The sequence below is a fragment of the Balaenoptera musculus genome, chromosome 21 (genome assembly GCF_009873245.2).
Source record: "Balaenoptera musculus isolate JJ_BM4_2016_0621 chromosome 21, mBalMus1.pri.v3, whole genome shotgun sequence".
Taxonomy (NCBI): Eukaryota; Metazoa; Chordata; class Mammalia; order Artiodactyla; family Balaenopteridae; genus Balaenoptera; species Balaenoptera musculus.
In genome coordinates this window covers 22,283,706-22,301,655 of record NC_045805.1, presented here as the reverse complement: position 1 = coordinate 22,301,655, position 17,950 = coordinate 22,283,706, and positions in this window count along the sequence as shown.

Sequence of the window (17,950 nt, the reverse complement as noted above, 5' to 3'; positions counted from 1 at the left end):
TCTTTTGATCCTACGGCTTGGCTAGGTGATGCTTCTGCTGGTCTTGTCTGGGCTTAGTCACGCGTCTGTGGTATCTGGGCTGGGGGCTGGGCTATGCTGGGACAGCTGGGTTGCCTAGCACAGCATGGCCTTTCTCGTTAGGGTCATCCTGCAGGAGGCTGCCTAGGGCTGCTTCACCTGTGGCTTCAGGGTTCTAGCAGCAATAGAGGGCAGCTCTGATGCACAGGCACTCTTCAAGCCTCTGTTCACATTTGCTAAGTCACATGGACAAGCTCAGAGTGAGTGGGGAAGGGATTTTCTGGGGTCTGGATAGTGTGATGAGAGCAAATCCGGGCCATTACAGCCACCGTCTATCACAGGTATGTTTAACCATCTTCGAATAGGAATGTCAAACTATCTCAGGAATGTTTACAACCGAAGAGTAGAATTCAGCTAGATGTGCTGTCCAATACAGATATATGTCGTTAGGTATGTACATACGTATTTATCTATGTAAAAGTAATTTAAAATGTTCTAGTGGCCACATTAAAAAAATAAAAAAGAAACAAGCAAAATTAATTTTAATACTATACTTATATTGAACCTAGTATATCCAAAGTAGTAGTATTTCAACATGTCCTCATTATAAAAATTCCAAATGAAGGATTTTACTATTTTTTGTACTAAGCCTTCAAATCTAATATGTATTTTACACTCATGGCACACCTCAGTTCATACTTGGTCCATACCAAGTGCTTAACAGCTTCCTGCGGCTGGTCACCGTTGCACTGGTCGGCACAGATGGAGATGTTAACAGATGGGGCAAGCGGGAGAAGGGGGATTGGAGACTGGGATTAATGGACAGTCTGTATTCAGGGCAGTCGGCCCCCTCCTGACCATGCACACAAACCTGGCAGCAGAGGGTGGGAGGTGGGCGAGGGAGGCTTTGTTTAAGAAATGGAATGAATGCCCATAATATAATCCATCATATTAATAAATCAAAAGAAAACAAATAATCATACAAAAAGATTCTTTTTTGTTAAAACTCAACATGAATTACTAATTAAGACAAATCAACGACAACAACAAAAACCCTAGTGAAATAAAAGAGGGAGAGAGAATTCCCTCGGTGGTAAAGAATATCTACTTTAATCAGCAGCCAACATTATAAGTGGTGAAATAGCAGAAGCTTTCCTGATAAGTTCAGAACTAGTTTTCAACAATGACCTGGAAGGGCTAACCAATGAAATTGGATAAGAACCTAAATTGAAGGGTAGAAATATTGGAAGGAAGAAGTAAAACAGAAAAAAAAAAAAAAGGACCATTCACAACAGCGACAATGATACAATTAATAGGATTCCTATGACGTAGAGGATTAAAAATGACTACATATTCTTTGCCACTTTGTCTATCAAATGGTAGAGTCTAATTAAGTTCCCTCCCTCGTTGGCTGGGGTTGGCCATGTGACTTGCCTTGGTCAACGAGAACACCATGTATAACTAAACAGAGGCTTGATAAACGCTTGTGTAATGGAGCCTGTCCAAGTAAGTAAGCTGGTCTAGTGGATGGATGGAGGATGAGAGGAATCTTGGAAGACAATCAAGGCACCCAGCTGAAAGCTAGCACCAAGTCCCCCTGACGTGCGAGTCCATCTTGGACCTTCCATTTCAGCCAGCTGAATGCAGCTGGATGAGTGAGCCCAGACCAGACCAGAGGAAAAAGCACTCATCAAAGTCTAGAGAAATAATAAATAGTAAACCATTAAGTCTTGGAGTAGTTTGTTATACAGAATAATTAACTGATAAAGAACACTGCCATAGAATCCTAGGGTTGTAATTATTTTAAAAACCATTGAATTGCATCCCCTTATAACAAAGGGATATTAGAAACTAGGATTAGAGAGTTTAAATGAGGGATGACATTGACAGGCTTGGTCCCGAAATCTAGTTTCCATCAATGCATTAATTTATTCATTATTCCACCAAGCATTCACTGAGTGCTCACACTGAGCCTGGTGCTGGCAACAGAAAGATCAAACTGGCTCCGTTCAGAAGACAAGATAGAATTATAAGTAAACAGCCATGATGCAGAGATGGACACTACAAGAAAGGTATGTACAAAGTGCTATTTCCGGGAACTCAGGGTCAGGGTGGGAAGGTCACAGAAGTGACTTTTGCACTGGGTCATAAAGGATTAGTGAGATGTTGTGAGTCGGAGAAGGTTGGGAAAGGACAGTCCAGGCAGAGACAGAGGGAGCGAAGGCCCAGAAATGTCTAAGTGAAGCCTGGTCTGGGGAAACATGAGCACTCTGCAGCCTGGTGACAGGAGGACTTGATTTGACCTTTGCCCTTTGTGGACCTAGTTCTTCAATCCATTTTGGATTACCCTCCCCCAGAGAATCCTAATTTCAGCTAACTCTTCACCAACCTTTTTGCAAAAAGTTCCCGCCAGGGTCTGTAAATTTAAAAGGACGCATCTTGCAATATTTTGCTAGAGGGTTCAGAATTTATACTTTGTCTCCTCTCTGCTGTTCTGCCTTTACTATGACATACGTTTCGCTGCTGATTAATTTTATCCTAATAGACAGGTGAGCATAATTCCCAGCATGACTTTTAGAGATAATCTGCACTTGTAAAATGAACTGATTTATTTCCTTCTGGGCAGAAGATGGAAGAGGAGAACCCTACTAATTCACACCCACTCTGCTTCACCACGTCTCCCTGTGTCATCAAAACGTGCCCTTTAGTTTCCGTGCTGTGAATCTGAATATCATTTATTGGAATTTGGCCCAGTGTTCCTCATTGTCTACAGACATAACTAGAGAAATGTGTTTTCTGGGAGTTTTAAAATTCCAGTCTAAAGTCTAGCTAATCTTTTTATCCCTGTAGATAAATAGGAAAAAATGTATCAAACATTGTTTTTATTTTTACTAGCCCACATCCTCATTCAGAGGTTGTGCTGTTGACAGTAATAAGGAAATCAGGTTCTTTTCTAAACACCTGACAAATTACTTGTTCCTGGTGAATATAGAAATAAATAGCTCTTATTTTAAGGCTGGATTATACTATTCCAGTGCTTAAAGTAAAACTGGATAGAATATCATACCAAACCACTTGAAAATAAAGAAGGACGTGATATCATCTTGTTTCCTTATTTTGTGGGTTGAAAGTATGTACACATTGCCACACATGCTTTGTTCTCATTTCAATGACATTTTAATTAACTTATTTATTTTTGGCTGCATTGGGTCTTCGTTGCTGCACGTTGCGGTGAGCAGGGGCTACTCTTCATTGCGGTGTGAGGGCTTTTCATTGCGGTGGCTTCTCTTGTTGTGGAGCATGGGCTCTAGGTGCGCGGGCTTCAGTAATTGTGGCACACGGGCTCAGTAGTTGTGGCTCGCGGGATTAGTTGCTCCGCGGCATGTGGGGTCTTCCCAGACCAGAGATCGCACCTGTGTCCCCTGCATTGGCAGGTGGATTCTTAACCACTGCACCACCAGGGAAGTCCCTCGATGACATTTTAAATTCATTTAGTTTGCTTCCATGTTTGTCATTTAAAAAAATATGTCCTCTTGTTCCTTTGATTTTGTTGAGTAGCATAATCCACCCCCAGCCCCTGCCATTCTAGACACACACAATTATCCTGTCAGGTACTGTGCTGGATTCTTTTTTTTTTTTTTTAAATAAATTATTTTATTTTTTATTTATTTATTTTTGGCTGTGTTTGGTCTTCGTTGCTGCGCATGGGCTTTCTCTAGTTGTGGCGAGTGGGGGCTGCTCTTCATTGTGGTGCGCGGGCTTCTCATTGCGGTGGCTTCTTGTTGCGGAGCACGGGCTCTAGGCACGGGGGCTTCAGTAGTTGTGGCGCACGGGCTTAGTTGCTCCGCGGCATGTGGGATCTTCCCGGACCGGGGCACGAACCCGTGTCCCCCGGCATTGGCAGACGGATTCTTAACCACTGCGCCACCAGGGAAGCCCTGTGCTGGATTCTTAGGAAGAAGAATATCTAACTATCACAGGATGTGGTGAGCCCTCTTACTGGAACACAGGGAGCAAGAGACCCCTTGCAGAAAGCTGCAGAGGGGATACAGGTGAGCTGGTGCTTGAAAGATGAGACTTCATCAGGCAGATAAAGGATGCAGGCAGAGGAAACAGTAGGAGCAAAAGCACAGAAGAGTGATTCTTGAGAGTCATCCCATGTGTATTTGTATAAGCGTGTGTGTGTGTGTGTGTGTGTGTGTGTGTGTGTGATCTCATCATCATCATCATCGCTATGAAACTGCTAAGGCCGGTTCCAAAACAACTCGCATGCCATGCTGAGGTGTGTGGTTTTCATTCTGCAGGGAACAGAAGTATCAGAGGTTTTAAAGCAAGGCAATGCCATGTTCTGATTTGGGTTTTTTTTTTTTGTTTTTTGTTTTTAGTTATTTCTGAGATATACATTTTAAAATAATAACTAGAATTATGACTTATAACATTATACCAGAACATATAAGATTTTTAGGAATTTCATGTAATGTCTGAAACATTTATATTAACATATTTCCATACAAATAACCCAAAGAAAGTTTAGTATTAGTTTTTTTTTATTTTTTAATTTAATTTAATTTTTTTTTTATACAGCAGGTTCTTATTAGTCATCAGTTTTATACACATCAGTGTATACTTGTCAATCCCAATCGCCCAATTCATCAAACCACCATCCCCACCCCTCCACGCTTTTCCCCCTTGGTGTCCATACGTTTGTTCTCTACATCTGTGTCTCAACTTCTGGCCTGCAAACTGGTTCATCTGTACCATTTTTCTAGGTTCCACACACATGCGTTAATATACGATATTTGTTTTTCTATTTCTGACTTACTTCACACTGTATGACAGGCTCTAGATCCATCCACGTCTCAACAAATGACCCAATTTCGTTCCTTTTTATGGCTGAGTAATATTCCATTGTATATATGTACCACAACTTCTTTATCCATTCGTCTGTCGATGGGCATTTAGGTTGCTTCCATGACCTGGCTATTGTAAATAGTGCTGCAATGAACATTCGGGTGCATGTGTCTTTCTGAATTATGGTTTCCTCTGAGTATATGCCCAGTAGTGGGATTGCTGGATCATGTGGTAACTCTATTTTTAGTTTTTTAAGGAACCTCCAAACTGTTCTCCATAGTGGCTGTATCAATTTACATTCCCACCAACAGTGCAAGAGGGTTCCCTTTTCTCCACACCCTCTCCAGCATTTGTTGTTTGTAGATTTTCTGATGAGGCCCATTCTAACTGGTGGGAGGTGATACCTCATTGTACTTTTGATTTGCATTTCTTGAATAATTAGTGATGTTGAGCAGCTTTTCATGTGCTTCTTGCCATCTGTATGTCTTCTTTGGAGAAATGTCTATTTAGGTCTTCCACCCATTTTTGGATTGGGTTGTTTGTTTCTTTAATATTAAGCTGCATGAGCTGTTTATATATTTTGGAGATTAATCCTTTGTCTGTTTATTCGTTTGCAAATATTTTCTCCCATCCTGAGGGTTGTCTTTTCGTCTTGTTTATGGTTTCCTTTGCTGTGCAAAAGCTTTGAAGTTTCATTAGGTCCCATTTGTTTATTTTTGTTTTTATTTCCACTACTCTAGGAGGTGGATCAAAAAGATCTTGCTGTGATTTATGTCAAAGAGTGTTCTTCCTATGTTTTCCTCTAAGAGTTTTATAGTGTCTGGTCTTACATTTAGGTCTCTAATCCATTTTGAGTTTATTTTTGTGTATGGTGTTAGGGAGTGTTCTAATTTCATTCTTTTACATGTAGCTGTCCAGTCTTGCCAGCACCACTTATTGAAGAGACTGTCTTTTCTCCATTGTATATCCTTGCCTCCTTTGTCATAGATTAGTTGACCATAGGTGCGTGGGTTTATCTCTGGGCTTTCTATCTTGTTCCATTGATCTATGTTTCTGTTTTTGTGCCAATACCATATTGTCTTGATTACTGTAGCTTTGTAATATAGTCTGAAGTCAGGGAGTCTGATTCCTCCAGCTCCCTTTTTTTCCCCCAAGACTGCTTTGGCTATTCAGGGTCTTTTGTGTCTCCATACAAATTTTAAGATTTTTTTGTTCTACTTCTGTAAAAAATGCCATTGGTTATTTGACTGGGATTGGATTGAATCTGTAGATTGCTTTGCGTAGTGTAGTCATTTTCACAGTATTGATCCTTCCAATCCAAGAACATGGTATATCTCTCCATCTGTTGGTATCATCTTTAATTTCTTTCATCAGTGTCTTATAGTTTTCTGCATACAGGTCTTTTGTCTCACTAGGTAGGTTTATTCCTAGGTATTTTATTCTTTGTGTTGCAATGGTAAATGGGAGTGTTTCCTTAATTTCTCTTTCAGATTTTTCATCATTAGTGTATAGGAATGCAAGAGATTTCTGTGCATTAATTTTGTATCCTGCAATTTTACCAAATTCATTGATTAGCTCTAGTAGTTTTCTGGTGGCATCTTTAGGATTCTCTATGTATAGTATCATGTCATCTGCAAACAGTGACAGTTTTACTTCTTCTTTTCCAATTTGTATTCCTTTTATTTCTTTTTCTTCTCTGATTGCCGTAGCTAGGACTTCCAAAACTATGTTGAATAATGGTGGTGAGATTTGTTTTTGAGCTATCACTCTGGAGCAGAATAGAGAACTGGGAGAAGAGAAGCAGGCTTAGGAAGCTATTGTAATGCTTCAGGTGACACATTTTAGACTTAGAGGAAATTATTCAGCATTTTTATTCCCATAATGAAAAACCACTTTCTAAAAAAAGTTATTATTCAGAGAGTGGAATTTCAGATTATAGGTACAGTTAAAGATTTTGGTGAACTTTAGCAACTATTCTGCCTACTATATAATTGAGATTATTTATCTTCCATAAAGAAACAACAGTGGCTGCCATTCCCTGGTGCCTACTGTGTACCAGGCAAGGTGCAAAATATTTAGCTCACATCAACTCATTTTATCCTCTTGTAACAGGCTGTGAAATGTGACTTTTCCTGTGTTCTCCATGTGTTTGGCTGATGTTTCAAAGCTAGAGAACAATAGAAGCCAGACTATCTCTGCAGAACCAGTTCTGCCACCATCACCCATCAACCACCTCCAAGCTACACAAGAGAAAGTGGAAAAGTCCACTAAAAATGTCTAGGGAGAGAGCATTCCTTTAGAGAGAGCACTGCTCTGTTGCCTGCTCCCCTTCTCCCCACCCACCTCCCAAAGTCCCCCATCCAAGCTGGACTCTGCACAGAAAGAGCAGAAGCCAACTCCATTCTGTCTCAACACTGCATCATTACACTTTTCTATAGAGTTGTTCTTCCCTGCCCCTGGATGAATATCCAAGCCATAGCATTTCTTGTCCCTTTTGGATATGAAACAGTCCAATAGCAAAATGCCAACCACACACTTAACTCACAGCATTTCCCCTCCTCAGGTCCATCCTGGCTGAGGCTGGGAAACCTGCAGTGTGGCCAGGAGAGGGTTAGCACCATTCTATTCCCTCACTTGGCCTCTCTACTCGGTGTCCCCTACTTACTGTTCTCCTTTGGGATTCAAGGGAAGAGAGAGAGAAGAGCTGAGGGGCCGCAAATGTTGGATCAGACCCGGACAGTTATAATCTGCCCACTTACGTGTGGCAGATGGCCAAATAAGGGCTCATTATCTCCTGGGGGCATTTTGTGGGGATCTTGGAGACCCCCATTGGACTCAGCCAACTACCATCCCCTGCCAGGCCCCTCTGACTCCTACTTATTCTGACTCCCTGTAAGTCAGGATTGCTACCATCTGCCCTCTTCATCCCAGGCGATCTTCTCAGGCGGAGTCTTCCTCTCTTTCAACATCGATTAAGGTAGGTTCTCTCTCCAGGGTGCTCCTTTGGCCCACCATCACTCCTATGATGCCTTTCAAAATTTTTATAGCTTACACTCCATTTAAAGTTATAATAAAATATTGGCTGTATTCCCTGGGCTGTACAATATATCCTTGTAGCTTGTTTATTTTATACATAATAGTTTGTATCTCTTAATCCCCTACCCCTATCTTGCCCCTCCTGCCTTCGCTTTCCCCACTGGTTACCACTAGTTTCTTCTCTATATCTGTAGAGTCTGCTTCTATTTTTTTATATTCACTCATTTGTTTTATTTTTAGATTCCACATATAGTGATACAGTATTTGTCTTTCTCTGTCTGACTTATTTCACTAAACATAATACCTCTAGGTCCATCCACATTGTTCCAAATGGCACAATTTCATTCTTTTTTATGGCTGAGTAATATTCCATTGTATGTATATACTGCATCTTCTTAATCCATTCATCTGTTGATGGGCACTGAGGTTGCTTCTATATCTTGGCAATTGTAAATAATGCTGCTATGAACATTAGGGTGCATGTATCTTTTGAATTAGTGTTTTAATTTTATTTTTGGATATATTCCCAGGAGTGGAATTGCTGGATCATACAGTACAACATGAAACTTCTGAGGACTTAAAAACTTATGTCATATCCTATGAAGATTTGAGAGGTAAACCCCAAAAGAGGACTGCCAGCTTGGAAACCAAACTCAGACTTGATAAAGGCAAACACGGAATAGTGATTAAAATGTCACAAAAACTTTCTGTATTTAATGAAAGATTCTAAGTCAATAAATAAATGAAGTTAAAAATAAGGTCATTTACACTTATATGTTTGGCATTACACTGTGTCATTGTGTGGTACAGGAAAAAAAATACTTAACCTTTGCTTTTTGTACTTTAGCAGCAAGTGTCAGGGTCAGGAGGAAATAATTTAGGTTTTGTATAATATTAGCACTTGCTGTTTGTTAATTTTTAAAAATTTTGATGAGTGGAAAATTAACTTTTCTGTTTCCAGTTTTCTGAGGTGTAAAATGAGGACAATGATATCTGTATCACAGGGCAAAAAGAATCGAGATGACAGATTTGTCCTTTGATCCCACAGCCCTTCATTTTTTTAAAAAAATTGAAGTATAATTGATTTACAATGTCATGTTAGTTTCAGGAGTGCAGCAAAGTGATTCAGTTATACATATGTATAAAAATATTCTTGGGGCTTCCCTGGTGGCGCAGTGGTTGAGAATCTGCCTGCCAATGCAGGGGACACGGGTTTGAGCCCTGGTCTGGGAAGATCCCACATGCCACGGAGCAACTGGGCCCGTGAGCCACAATTACTGAGCCTGCGCGTCTGGAGCCTGTGCTCCGCAACAAGAGAGGCCGCGATGGTGAGAGGCCCGCGCACCGCGATGAAGAGTGGTCCCCACTTGCCGCAACTAGAGAAAGCCCTCGCACAGAAACGAAAACTCAACACAATCATAAATAAATAAATAAATAAATAAATAAATAAATAAATATTCTTTTTCAGATTCTTTTCCATTGTAGGTTATTATAAGATATTGAGTATACTTCCCTGTGCTATACAGTAGGACCTTGTTGTTTATCTATTTTATATATTAGTAGTGTGTGTCTGTTAATTTCAAGCTCCTGATTTATTCTTCCCCCCACCGCCTTTCCCTTTGGTAACCATAAGATTGTTTCCTATGTCTGTGTGTTTGTATCTGTTTTGTAAATAAGTTCATTTGTATCATTTTTTAGATTCCACCTATAAGTGATATCATATATTTGTCTTTCTCTGACTTACTTCACTAAGTATGATAATCTCTGAGTCCATCCATCTTGCTGCAAATGGCATTATTTCATTCTTTTTTATGGCTGAGTAATATTCTATTGTATAAATATACCACATCTTCTTTATCCATTCATCTGTCGATGGACATTTAGGTGCTTCCGTGTTTTGACTATCGTAAATAGTGCCGCTGTGAACACTGGGGTGCATGTATCTTTTAGAGTTAGAGTTTTCATCTTATCCCACATCCCCTTCCAGATACTGCCCCAGGACTCGGCTTCTCCCCAAAGTAAGTCTCAAAAGAGTTGCCCTCATGCCTACGTTCTCACTCACTCTTTTCTCCTCAACCCCCTCCAGTCAGTTCTCTGTCCCTCACATTCCATGGACATGGCTCCCATCAAGTTCACCCATGACTTCTATCTGTCATCTCGCAGTCAATTTTCTGTCCTTAGAGTAGCATTTTCACAGCTGAACACTCTGTCCTTCTGGAAACACATTTTTCTCCAGGCTTCCAAGACTTCACTGTTTTCTGGAGTTCCTCCAACTGCACAGTTCTTTTTTTGTCTCTCTGGTTCCCTGGTGGATTTCTAAACATGCAAGTGTCCAGGACTGTCCTGGAACCCTTGTCCAGGAGTGAAAGCCCTAGTGTGGGCAGGAGACTCATAAGAGCAGAAACAGTAGAAGTGAGATGGAGGTTTGTGAAATGTAAGGGATGTGCCTTCCCCAATGTGCTACCTTGTGTTTACTCGCCTCTCTGAATTTCAGTTTCTAGAGCTCTGAAGTGGGAATAATGATACCATTTAGTGATCTTAAGAGAATTAGATGAGATCATGTATGTAGGCACTCAGCATGGTACTTGGTGCATGTAAATGCCCAATGAATGGTAGCTATTATGATCATTACTATTATTATTGGGATCAAGTGACATATGAAAATGCCTGAAATATAGCAGGCACTCACTAGACAGCTTTTGTTTGTTTGGTTGGTTGGGTTTTTGTCAGCAGGGTTGACGGAGAAGTAGCATCTGTGAGGTGGAACATTTTGGTGTTTTGATACTCTGATTTTCCAGTTTTAGGCCTGAGATTGGAGAAAGAATGACTCGGTGAGGGCAACCAGGAGGGAGGCAAGGTGTGGGAGGTCCGAGGTCTCATCTATACATAGTGAGGTGGTTTTGGTAGATTGTTATGAATAAAAGGATGGCTGATGTGAGGGGAAGATGAATGAGGTGGATTGATATGGGCTCCCAACTACCTTGTTCACTGATCCCAACAAATATAATGCTTGGCAAGTGCCGGAAAAAACTGGAAGACACTTGTCAAGGCCCAGGATGGCAGACCTGCAATATACTTCAGCTGACTTCGGGTTCCATCTAATGGAATGAAGTGGTACTTCCTTCTCTGAAAAGTCTGGATCTTACGGTCATCTTTAGACCTAACTGCTATCAGTAAAAGGGATGGCGTTTTTTTGTGTGCGTTTATGTTTATATTTGTTATAAATCTACACATACCTTGTATCAATAAGAGCTTATTTAGCATAACTCTAGAATGTGTCCCATCTGAGTGCTATAGGAAAGCAGAGGCACGGACGTGCGGTAATTTCCTCGGGTTACTCCAGTGAGTTTTATGACTTTCGTTGTTAGAAATTAATGCTCATTACACGTTGCCCAGAACACAGAACATCCAATGCCTCGCGTCAGACCACCCACAGGGCAATAGGTGTTTATGTGGCACGACTGGGGGTCCTGTGGCTCTACCCACCTGGCCAGAGACCTGGAGGCTGCTCGTACCTCTTACCTTCGTCGTCTTCTCCTGGGTGATGGTTACCTTGGCCTCCTCGCTTGGCAGGGCAGTACGACAGCCTTTTTTACAAAACTTCTTTAACCACTGTTATCCTTTCACTTGTCAGCAGGTGTCAGCAAATCTCAGGGAGTAAAATACACTGTCCCTAGATGTGGTCTTTTGTCACTAAATTGGGTGTGGGGGAGAGGGATGAAGAAAAAGGATAGTGATTTACAAACAGTGTCTATTTCAGAGTTTGCTAAGGTTTCCTTGAAAGAGGTAGAGTGTCATTCTTCAAAAGTTCCTTGACCTTGGGGTCTAAATACCAGGAGAGTCTTTCGAGGGCTCTGTCACTTTTGGTTCTTAAGTGGCTTAAACTCTCTGGGCCACCGCTTACTCAGCTGTGAAAATGAGAACAAAGCCCTACCTGCCTTTCAGGATGAAGTGCCACAGAATGTGTGAGGCTCCTTTTTAAAGTTAACTATAGGGAATTCCCTGGCGGTCCAGTGGTTAGGACTCTGTGCTTCCACTGCAAGGGCCTGGGTTCGATCCTGGGTTGGAGAACTAAGATCCCACAAGCCGCAAGGAGCAGCCAAACAAATAAGTAGATAAATAAGTAAACTATAGCACCCTCTAGAAGTAGAGTATTAGTAAAACATTTTTGGTGAGAAACATGACTGCCTTCCCTCATTGCTTCTTCTGCCGGCACTAATTCAATTTATACTAAAAACTTGATTGACAGCCTCTGCACAGATAGAATTGGTGATCTGAGGGTAGGAGAAGGTGCAGAGATGGAACACTTCTTGGTTTGCAGGAAGGTTCCTGGTACATCTGAGCACTGGGTCTTCTGGAGCATCCTGGGACATACACTTTGTTGCAGCTGCATGAAATGCAGCTCTTCTCTTTGACATTCTGTTTTCCCAGGTGGAGGAAGCAGGAGAACCAAGTAGAGATCTGTTCCTTCCAATTTGCAACTTGCCTGGGGCTGGGGAGTTCTTGTGAAGGTGTCTGGGTCTACTGGACTCTGAGTGAAAGGAGGGTTTATTAGTTTCTTGTAGCTGCTGTAACAACTGACCACGGAAATTTATTCTCTCACAGTCTGGAATCTGGAAGTCTGAAATATTTTCCATCTGGAAACTCAGGGAGAATTCGTTCCTTGCTTCTTCCTGATTTGGGGGGGGTGGGTTATGGTAGAGCCTGAGATTCTGCATTTCTAACAAACTCTCAGGTGATGCTGTTGGTCCATGGACCACATTTTGAGTAGCAGGTGTAAAGCACTTGGGTTTTTGTTTTTGTTTTTTTGCAAGAGATAATGGAATTACAATCATTTCTCTTCTAATGAATATTCAGTTCACAAATAACAAATTTATGCCCTGCTGCTCTGTCTCCCTGCCTTTCTGAATACACTGTAAGTTTTCTTTTCAATACTGAATCATGGTATAATCTTTCTGAAGACATCTTACACGGCAATTAAACCTGGCACATGTAGTACCAACAATGCGCATAATCTCACTGAAGTGATGACAACAGCAACAGCTGTGAACAAGTTTGCACATGCTGACAATGACAACAAGGTCACGTTGATGCCTGGAGGCCAGCGATTGTAAAATGCTTGGGATTATAAGATATGTTTCAATTTCAGAGAGTTCAGACATGTCAAAATGTGAAAAAAATGTGCATCTTAGAATCAATGCAAAATGGAAAGTAATTTATTCTTTTTGTTTCTTACATTTCCCTCTTTCCTACTTCTTTGCTCTTGAAATTTCCATCAGCGATTGATTTAACTTAATGTCTGCTGTCAACTGGCTTTGCTTTTGAGTGGGTGAGTTCTCTACCCTATCCAGACCCATCCAAGGTTCTGCACAAGTGGTCAGGGCAGTGCCACCCCATGACCTTGTTTGAGGGTCTCTGTACTGGAGACGACTGTCACCTTCTAGCCCAGCCACCCATCCTCTTCCTCAGAAGCCTCCGGGGGTCCGTGAGTCATCATCCCTCCTGGATACCTTCTTTGGCATGGCCACACCTTCTGTGAGCTTGAAAGACCAGTGTGCTGCTGGCAGGCTAGTAATGCACTGAGCCTAACACAAGGTAGGTGCTTAGAAAATGTCTGCTGAATGCCTTAGAGCGATAAGCCGAGCCTGATCCGCGATGCCTGAACTTCTTAAGTTACGGTGGATGCATTTTATCTCAGCGGACTGTGGACTGCAGCAGTGCTTCATGTCACCTCGAGGTGGGGTCGAGGTGGCAATTTCCATTTGTGAGCAGTTACGCTGGGAATTCTTCTCACAAATTCACTTATCAACCCCTGACCTGGAGTGAAATATCATCATAAAGAAGGGATAGGATAAATAAACACATGATGAATTTAATCTCTAGACCCACATTTCCCTCAAATATTTTCCATGAAAAAACATTTGCGTTTCCAGGGATTAATAGGTGTGCCAAAGAAATGACTCCTCCGACCATGTGAAGTAAACACACACCTCCACTTACCTCCCACTGAACTCAACTATAAAACTTGGACAGAATACATATCAAATAGGTTTGGGAAATTCTGGGATAAACCAAGTTAAATAGGTTTCTTTTCTGCACAAACCTGGATCGTTTTTTTTTTTTTTTTTTTTTTTTAATATTAGGAAAACTAGAGTCTAATAGGTATTTGAGGGGGAAAGAGGAATACTTCATACTGATAAATGATCCACTAGGTCAGTGTAACAGTCATGATTTCTATACATCTTGAAACCTGGGTCATTTTTATTAAAGGTTGTGAAACTCTAAAAGGGGTCGATTTGTATTTAGTGTTTTGCAAACAATTTGATTATGATTTTTTTTCTTCTCAAGGAATATCCCAAGAGATAGGCTGCTTGTTTCCATGGGTCCTTTGGTCCCCCATGTGCATTAGGTGGATATGACACCACACATAGCTCACCTGGAAATCACACTTTTTTTGACAACTGTCATATTTCAGGGAAAACAACCTGTCAATTCATGGTGACTTTAACTTGGCCTATCAGATGCGGGGTTACAAATGGTCACTTCTTTTAGTTTCTCATTATACCAGGCTTGCTATTTTTCCCTATTGAGTGATTCATGTAGCAATAATTAATGTAATTACATAATAGGATTAACTTTTCTTCCCTATAACTCAGTAAGCTTGATGGACCAAGAGGACAAGGGAAATAAAAGTAATGAAGCAGCTTATAATTGTACAGAGATGAATAGCTACATTTAGCACTGCTGGAGAGTTGATGTTGAGCAGCTTGGTAACTTTGAGATATTTCTTTAATACTGTATTGGGGATGCAGAAGAAGGAAAACCAACAAAGAGCTTTGTTAGAAAATAGGTTGAGAAAAAAATATCAACACTTTCAAGATAACATTTGCTCAGACATAGACTTTGTTTTAAACACTGTTTCATGTAGGATTAAGTGTATTAGATTTTTTTCAGTGTTACAAATTATCACACAGAGGTTGCTAAAATATAGTGTATATAGTGTGTAGTATATAGTATATAGCTCTAACTTATCACTGTCTTCCTATAAGTGATAATTTACGACTTCATGTATAGTATAAGTACCTTAAAATAGAATATTTCCATTTCCTCCTTCCTGGTTGTTATGCTGTTGTTGTCATGTTTTGCTTATATATATATATATTATAAACTCCACAATATAATGTCATTATTTTTGATTAAACAGTCAATTATCGCGACTTCCCTGGTGGTGCAGTGGTTAAGACTCTGCCTGCCAGTGCAGGGGATGCAGGTTCGATCCCTGGTCCGGGAAGATCCCACATGCCGCGGAGCAACTAAGCCCGTGTGCCACAACTACTGAGCCTGCGCTCTAGAGCCCACGAGTCACAACCACTGAGCCCACGCACCACAACTACTGAGGCTGTGCTCTAGAGCCTGTGCTCCGCAACAAGAGAAGCCACCGCAATGAGAAGACCACACACCACAACGAAGAGTAGCCCCCGCTCGCCGCAACTAGAGAAAGCCCACATGCAGCAACGAAGACCCAACGCAGCCAAAAATAAATAAAATAAAATAAATAAATTTATTTAAAAAACAAAAGAAAGTCAATTATCTTATAAAGAGATTTAATTAAAAATCACGTATACTTACCATTTCCAGTGCTTTTTGTATAGATCCATATTTTCATCTGGTATCATTTTCCTTCTGCCTGAAAGACTATTTAAAATTTCCTGTCGTGTGGGTTTGCTGGTGAATTCTTCCAGTTTTTGTGTGTCTGAAAACGTCTTTATTTTACCTTTGTTTTTGAAAGATATCAGCCATTGTGATTATTACTTTCTTTGGATGCTGGATATTTTCTTTTCCTATAGTCATTCTTGAGCTTTGCTCTGGGATGCAATTAAGTTACTTGAAAGTCGTTTGAACTCTTCGGGTCAATGTTCTAATTTGTGACGTGGATCTGGTACAGTATTTGGTAGGGGTCTAAATTTTTCCCACTACTGAGGCATAGCATTCCTGAGTATTCTGCCCAGCGTCCCAAAAAGTTTGATTTTTCTTCTAGGCTGACTAGTGGGAACAGGCTACTTTCTTGGCCCTTTGTGAGAATTGGGTGCTTTTTCTCTAATCCTGTCAGGTTGCTTTTTCCTCTGGCAAGGGGTAGTATCCTCACATGCATATAGTGATCAGAACTCTGCTGTATACGCCAGGGGACATCTTCCACATCTCCAGGGTTCCCTCTCCATGCAGCTGTTTCCTCTCTGGCACTCTGTTTGGTACTTGAGCTGCCTTGGGCTCCCTGGACTCTCATCCCCATCTCCCTACTGCAGAGAGTCCACCAGGCTCTGCCCAGGTCTCGCCCTTCCTATGCCACAGAGCATAAACTCTCAAGGCAGTAAGCTGGGACAATAGTAGGGCTCACCTAATTTGTTTCCTATTCTTCATGAGACAGGTCTGGGACCTGGGACCCTTTGCTGCAGTGCTGCAAAGCTTGCACCTGGACACACCTCTCCTGGAGCTACAAAATACAAAGAAACTATAAGGGACTAAAAGTAACTGTGTGCATGCAGCAGTTGGGGCAAATTCTGGACCAAAAGACACAAAAAAGACAAAAAACCCAACTGCCATTTCTGAAGAGCCGGGAGCAAAAACTGGGTGTAGGGAGCAAAAGCAGGGTACTGTGCATGCCACACTGCCCTCAGCACCACAGAGGGGTGGACACACCACCTAAGCCACCCCTCTAGCCCGACCCCTGGACACGCCCTTACCCTCACCCCATATAAGGAACGAGCAGGGGAACCTGTTACTTGTTCTCACTCTCTCCTGCAGCCGGCGCAGGGGCCCCAGTAAAGCCTTGCCTGAATTTCTTGTCTGGCCTCGAGTCAATTTCTCTTGATTGGGGAAGGCCAAGAACCCTGGTCGGTATCATTCAGGGATCACTGTCCTCCATTGCCTGATAAGCAGTGTCTCAAAAACTGTTGTGTCATGTATTTTGCTGTTTTTGTGTTTCAGGCAGTAGGCAAATCTGATCTTGTTTCTCCTTTAAGTAGAAGCAAAATTCTTCAACCAGTGCACCTTTAACATGAATACTGAATAATCACACAATGTTTTACTGATGAGGAAAGTGAGACACTGCGAGGTTAAAGGTTACAGAGCCAGTCCACGCCCTAATCATGATGCCCCCTCCAGGTGGAGGAGCATGTGCTTTTCTTCACCAAAGAAATTTTAGTGAAAACTTCCTAACATAGCCCAATACTTGGCTCTAATCATATTTATAAATGCTAATAGGAGTTACAATCACAATTATGCTAATCTCTGTGTCACATGCCTACTGTCACAAGCAATTATGGTCAATGGGCTCAATTCGCAAGCTGGAAGTTATTCTATCTAGCCACTTAAATACACCTCGGTTAGAGGAGACTGCCTCTAACATCTTTGACTAAAACTATTTACTTAATAATGTCCTAATAAGATATAAAAAGGCTTTTCATCTTTATTTTATTTTCCTTTGATAGAACAGAAAAGGAAAACATGCCGGGAGTCAGATTTTTGGCCTATCTATTAGATAACAAGGACTCTGTGAAGCTCTTCAAAAATATTTCAAAGAATGTTTTCTGAAGACACATGCCCAGCTCCAGCTCAGAGGAGTAAAGGAACTGTAGAGGCGATGAGTGAGAGGAAACTTATATCCTGGACAGCAGCAAACAAGAGAGTTGGCAGCACAGGTAGTCGGAAGACAATTAGGGCAGAAAAGTAAACATACGTAAGATCTCTTTATATTTACTTTTCATACCTTTATTTGGACATCCATAAAATGCAGATATGTTAAGTGGATTTAGAACTAGCTTTAGGCAAGATTCTGAAGTGTAAATTATTCTCGTTGGTAAAACGAGAGGTGTAACTGAGAAGGTCTTGAAAGCACTTGCTTTTTCCAAAAGTTTATGGCTCTCTGGTCCCCAGGTCCAGCCCTCTGAGGCTCAGGCCCTCATGCTGGTCTGGGTTCCCAGAACCTACCTTGTGGTGCCTTGCAAAACTCACCACAGACGAGGCTGGCTTCGGCCCGTGTTCCATC